Genomic DNA, 5,944 nt, shown 5'->3' on the forward strand with positions numbered 1-5,944 from the left:
CTCACCCTCACCAGGAAGCTGAACAACACATCGACGTGGGGGAGAAACGAGACCTGCAACCCAACGAAGCTCAAAGATCCAGTGAAGGACCACGTCCGACTCCGGAAGTTGAACAACATTTCGACGTGGAGGAGGACGAAAAAAACCAGCGATTCGTTGAAGCCTCTGGCCCTGATCTATCCGGAACAGCACGACCGGTCCGTACAAGGTACCCTCCTACAAGACTCAGGGACTACGTGTGCTCCTGAAAAGCGTTTCGCTCTGTTTATTGTTTTGCTTCTCGGGGGAAGTGATGTAGTGATGTAGATTTTATGTTTGCGCGTGACCACCGTTTATAGCGGCGGGGACGAAGAAGAGGAAGTAGAATAAAGCCAGGGAATGGGAATGGCTGCCCGATTCTTATTCTGCCCGCCGCGGTAGCGCTCTGTTTGTTCAGCGCACTTGCAACGCTCCTGTACTTAGCTTGTATGTTGACTGTCATGAAATGTCGCTTGAAGAAAGGCGACAGCTGCTTAGCCTCACCTATGCTTACAAAATTTTGTCGAACCCCAGCTCCCCCACTTATAGTTGTATTCAAAACTTGTGGGTCGCTCTACTATACTGCTGCCCAATCGGTCCCTGCCTGGTCCGCCCTCCCAAGAAGTCACACGAGCAAGAATGAATTCAAATCACTTTACTGTTTCGGCTGGTCGCTGTGCCTTGCCGTTGCAGTCCTCGTCCGTGTCTTGCCCCAGTGCCTGGCGGAATCTCTCGTGCACTCTGTCACGCGCACCGGGCCGCCGGCCACCGCTCCTGCCCCCTCGCGCGCCGTCGTCCTCCTCGGCTTCCCACACTTCCCCCCCCCCTCAAGGCCCGGTCTTCGGGGGGGCCCCGGGCGCTCACTGGTTTTGGCCGAGGAGTTGTTCTACCTCGGCCATGATGGCGTCGTCGGAAGTCGAGGGGGACGGAGGGGGCTGGTACACGGCGCTGGCCCGATGACTTGGCCCGCAGGATGTGGTGGCGGCCGGTGTTGTGGGGGCCGTCGTGGTGGCGGGTTCGATGGCGGCGGCTGCGGCAGCCGGTGCGGTGGCACGGTTTTCGGGAGGCCGGGCTGGTTGAACGGAGGCCAAGGCAGCGGGAGCCAGGAGGTCCGGGCGGCTTGCCCTCAGGGTCTGGACCGCTGCCGCCACGTGGTCCGGGAGGGGCTGTGCCTCCAGCAGGTCAGCATGGAGTCGACCTGCTTCGTGGGTTTCCAGATGTATTATGGGGACCCCGCACAGCCAGCAGGTGTCAGGCGCTCCCGAGACCCGTGGCGCCGCCGGCTGCGTGTGGCCACGGAACGGGAGTGGGACTTGGTGGTCGGGCTGGCCAGGCGTTGGTCTGGGTTGATGCTTCCAACGCCGGCGGGAAACGAAGTGGACCGCTCCTCCTTCCTCCCACGCCGTCCACGTGGCCACGGTGTGGCAGGGGGGCCGACTCCAGGCAGGTCCCCCGGTCGTAGGCGGACCCGCTCCGTGGTGCGGTGGCTCCGTCGCGAACGGCCCTGCCTGGTGCCGCGATGTTGCTGCGGACGGCCCTGCCCCGTGCCGCGCAGGCCTGCCGGCTGCCGGGCTCGCGGTACCTGCGGAGCCCGGGCGGCGCTGGCCCGCTCCGCCGTTCGGCCATCCCCGGTGTTGACGCCTCCCTGGGCGGCCGCCCCGAGGGTTTGGTCGACCGGACCACTGGGGTCCAGCCGCCCCGGGGCCTGGCCCGTCCGGTGGGCCTCCTGGGTATGGTCCCCTGGTACGGTTTCTCCAAGGAGGTATCTTGTGTAGAAAGAACACTGTCAGACACCGGAAAATCATCACTTTCTGTGGCCGAATGTGGCGGCGGCGGTAGTTTTCATTCACTATGTTCCCCATCGCGACGGTAATACCCCTTCAAGTCCGCGATGTGAACTGGACCCGACTCCTCATTTGTATCACACCGAGTGAGTTTATAAGTAAGCCGTGACATTCGCGTCTTTACCTCATAGGGCCCTTCCCATCTGTGAGCAAGCGATGCGGTGAAACCGCTAGCTGCGTTACTCAGAGGGTGGGTTCTTCTCAGGACCAAGTCACCAACCTTGAATTCTAAGTGCCTATGGCTCCTGTCATACTGCGCCGCTTGCTCGATCCTTGCGGCATCAAGATTCTCTCTAGCATCGTGCAGCGCCCCAGACAAGCGGTTCGTTAGCTGTTCCGCATACCTAGAGAGCGGGCGTCCTGGTGTTCCTTGGTTGCTCCGTAACTCGTTCTCCAGCGGAGACGGGATCTCTTTACCCAGGTTCAGAAACGCTGGCGTGAAACCAGTCGATCTGTTCACAGTATTCCGGATGGCAAAACCCATCTCAGCGATGTGCTCATCCCAGTCTCGGTGTCTCTCCGTTAGCGCGATCAGCATGCTTTTGATATTCCGATCCACACGCTCAGTGATATTGGCTTGGGGATGGAACGGTGTTGTCCTCTTGTGCTTTATGTTCAGCGCCAAGCAGGAGTCCACGAACACTTTACTAGTAAAATAACTAGCGTTATCACTAATGAGACACCTGGGTGTGCCGAAGCGTAGGAAAGTATCCAGTAACTTTTCCCAGATCCGCTCTGAAACCAGCTTCCTCAGTGGGTACAGCTCTGCCCACTTTGAGAAATGATCGGTAATAACCAAGAGGTACTGGTTTCCCCGCGGACTTCTCGGCAGTGGGCCGATGATGTCGCAAGCGACGATCTCCCACGGGTAGTGACTCTCCACTGACTGCATCAAGCCCGGAGGCTTGCCCCCTCTGGGCTTCGCTTTCTGGCAGGCTGGACAGCTGCGGGCGTATCGGAGTGCGTCTTGCCTCATCCCCGGCCAGGCCGCGGCGTGGCATAACTTATGAAAAGTCTTGCTGCCACTGCCATGACCTGCCAGAGCCGAGTCGTGGAAGTACCCGATAAACCTCTTCCGTAGCTTCCTGGGAATCACCACCCTGAAGGGAGACTCATTACTCTCCCCTTCATCGATCGTTGGGATGTAGCGAAGCAATAAGCCGTCTTCGCCCAGCAGATATGAATCAAATTGATCATTAACTCGACCGCCAGCCTTCCCGGTGTCGACCGCAATTTCAGCCAGTTTACCCAACACCCGCTGGCAAAAACCATCTGCTTTCTGGGCCTCGACAAGCTCTTCCTTGCTGACCACTTCACCCCAAGCGACGATCCTTTGCGCTTTCGTGCCGCGCGCTAAGGCTGCTACGAGTGCCGGTTGCTTCGCCTCCTCCCAACCGTCCGTGAGGGACCTCACCCCTGCATCCGGAGACATTCTCCTGTTCTTCCCGCGCTTCTCGTTACACTCTGGTTGCGTCACCTCCTCCCAACCACCATCCTGGGGCGCCCGAGAGAGCGCATCCGCGACCTTGTTGGTCGATCCCTTTCGGTACTCAACCGTGTACGAGTAGCGCTGCAAGGTTAGTACCCAGCGGGCCAGCCTTCCCGCGGGCTCTTTTAGCCTCTGAATCCAGGTAAGTGCTGCGTGATCAGTCTGAATAACGAAAGTCGTACCGTCTAAATAGAGGTCGAACTTCTTCAGAGCAAACATAACGGCCAACCCCTCCTTTTCCGTCACGCTGTAGTTGCGTTCCGACGGTGTGAGCGTTCGACTAGCGAATGCCACAGGGCGCAACTGTCCATCGTGCTCCTGTAGCAATACTGCTCCGACACCGTAGTCGCTCGCATCTGTCTGCACAACAAAATGCCGATTAAGATCTGGTAACCGAAGGCTAGCGGTGCTTGCTATTGCCCTCGCGAGAGATGAGAAGGCAGCACCCTGCTCTGGACCCCAGACCCACCTCGAGCCTTTCCGGAGCAGCAAATTCAATGGCCGCGCCAGCTCCGCGCACATCGGGATGAACTGCCGGTAAAAGCCAACCATCCCCAGAAACCTTTGAAGGCTCTTTACATCGTGCGGTGGTGGATAATCGAGAATGGCCCTCAATTTCTCATCGTTCGGCTTCAAGGTACCATTGTCTACGACAAAGCCCAAAAGATTTACCTTTGACGCGGCCAGTTGCACCTTTTTTGGATTAATTGTTAGACCGGCCTCACTCATTCGCCTTAAGACGATCTTGAGATGAGTTAGGTGCTCTTTGAACGACTTTGAGAATACCAAACGTCATCCATGTAGGCCATGGCGAAGTTAAATTTCGCATCGCCAGCACGATGTCCATGAGCCGTTGGAAACTCGACGGCGAGTTCGACAACCCAAACGGAAGACGCGTTAACTCAAATGACCCCCTGTAACAGGTGAACGCCGTCTTTTGGACATCGTCTGGCGCCACCTGGATCTGGAGAAAGCCCCTGCTACAATCCAGCGTGGTGAAAACCCTCGCGCCTCCAAGCGAATACATTATAGACTCAATAGAGGGAAAAGGATACGCGTCCCTTCTAGTGACCTCATTAAGTCTTCGGTAATCAACGCAAAGGCGCGCGGTGCCGTCTTTCTTTGGCGCCAAAACTACTGGAAACGCCCAGGGACTCTGCGATGGCCGCACCGCCCCTGTGTCCAGCATCTCGTCGAGAGCCGCGTCTAGGAGGGCCCGTTTATGTACGCTTAGTGGTCTAGGATTACACCCCCACGGCCTGGCCTCTCCTGTATCTATCCTATGTTGTAAAACAGTCGTAAGCCCCGGTCTCTCGGTAAACATAGCTGCGTGTTGGGACAAGGCGTTCGCTAGCATCCGCCGTTGGTCGGCGGGCCCATCGAAAGACGCAATTATCATTTCGACGTTCCCGGGCACGACTCGCGCAGCTAATACCTGCTCCTGGTGTGACGCAGCGAGCGAACGTTCCATTCCCTGCCCCAGAGATGATGGGGCAACAAAGGGAATAAGAGGAGAAAACGCATGATAACGATACCCGTTGTTCCTCAAGTCCAGGATTATGCCCTCACGACAGACGAAGTCCTGCCCCAAAATAACAGGAATCGACATACCGGGCAAGTAAACGAAACGTTGCCTCCTTCGTCTGCCGTCAAGGCCAAGGTGAAGGCGGATCGCCCCTTTGCGCTTCGGCCAATCCTGTCGCTAAACGCAGCGGAGTTACAAGTTCCCGCGCGCAAAGGTTCCTGTTACGGCAGTCCTCGTACACATTATCGCCAATTAGAGAAAGGGTAGAACCGGTGTCAATTAGTGCCGAATATTCTCTACCACCGATCTCTACACGCACGTACGGGCCCTTCTCAGGTGTCGTGCTCTGAGCCCGACACGCCGACGGGGCCATCGCCACGCGGTCGCCGGCCACAATTTCCGCCCTGTCGGCACACTGATACTGGGCCTCGGCAGCGGCCGGCAACCTCGACTCAGAGGACCTGATTAGTGGCGCCGGCCTCTGGCGTTTCCCTGGGAACCCTGAGAACCAGACGCTACCCACGTGCAATGCAGCCTGATGTGCCCAAGACGGTGACAGTTGTAACACCTGACTTGTGGCCGGTCGTTACGCGCAACCTGTCCATCGTTACTCTCACGCGACACTTCATCTGTGGCAAACCGCGGTGAGTCATGATTCCCGCGACTGTCGTGACCAGTCGCGCCTCTGCGGTGGTTGACCACTGCGCCACCCCCACGGGTCTGCACTCGGGCCGAGTTTGCGTTGGCTGCCCTGCGCCTTTGCTCGTAAGCGAAGGGGTCCAAAGCCCGGGGCGTTATAGTTACCCCGTGACCGCGCTCCGCAACGGCCGTATACGCTGTCCGCGACTCAATGTGAGTGTCTGCGGCGCATCCTGCCCACGCGCATCTTGGCTCTAGGGACTCCTCGGCCCTCGGAGGGGGGCGGTACTGCAGCTCAGCGAGCAAGCCCGCTTGGACCGTTCGCGCCTCTCTGGCAAGTGCCTCCAGATCCGCGAAATCCCGTCCGCGCAGATAGGCTTGGAATCTAGGGTGACATTGCCGTATCGCTCTAGCTACCTTCTCTGCGTC

General features: G+C 58.2%; 1 pseudogene; it reads right to left on the minus strand.

Moving 5' to 3' along the window:
* Window positions 1-826: 826 nt before the first annotated feature.
* LOC120849155 lies at window positions 827-5,481 on the minus strand (annotated as a pseudogene).
* Window positions 5,482-5,944: the final 463 nt, after the last annotated feature.

The sequence above is a fragment of the Ixodes scapularis genome, unplaced genomic scaffold (assembly GCF_016920785.2).
Source record: "Ixodes scapularis isolate PalLabHiFi unplaced genomic scaffold, ASM1692078v2 PGA_scaffold1__304_contigs__length_218370807, whole genome shotgun sequence".
NCBI lineage: Eukaryota > Metazoa > Arthropoda > Arachnida > Ixodida > Ixodidae > Ixodes > Ixodes scapularis.